The sequence below is a fragment of the Lupinus angustifolius genome, chromosome LG06, assembly GCF_001865875.1.
Source record: "Lupinus angustifolius cultivar Tanjil chromosome LG06, LupAngTanjil_v1.0, whole genome shotgun sequence".
Lineage (NCBI taxonomy): Eukaryota > Viridiplantae > Streptophyta > Magnoliopsida > Fabales > Fabaceae > Lupinus > Lupinus angustifolius.
In genome coordinates this window covers 15629876-15630102 of record NC_032014.1, presented here as the reverse complement: position 1 = coordinate 15630102, position 227 = coordinate 15629876, and positions in this window count along the sequence as shown.

Genomic DNA, 227 nt, shown 5'->3' with positions numbered 1-227 from the left:
AAGGTAGCTAGTGATACCTTGTATAAAATCAGGGAGAGCATCAAGTATGTGAGAGGTTCAGAAGGTAGAATGCTCAAATTTAAGGTATGCATTGAGAAGATAGGTGGTGTTGATGCTTCTGTTGGCTTGTGTCTAGATGTTCCTACAAGGTGGAACTCTACTTATTTGATGCTTGAATCTACTATTGAATATAAGCATGTATTTGAAAAATTCCACATGTATGATGA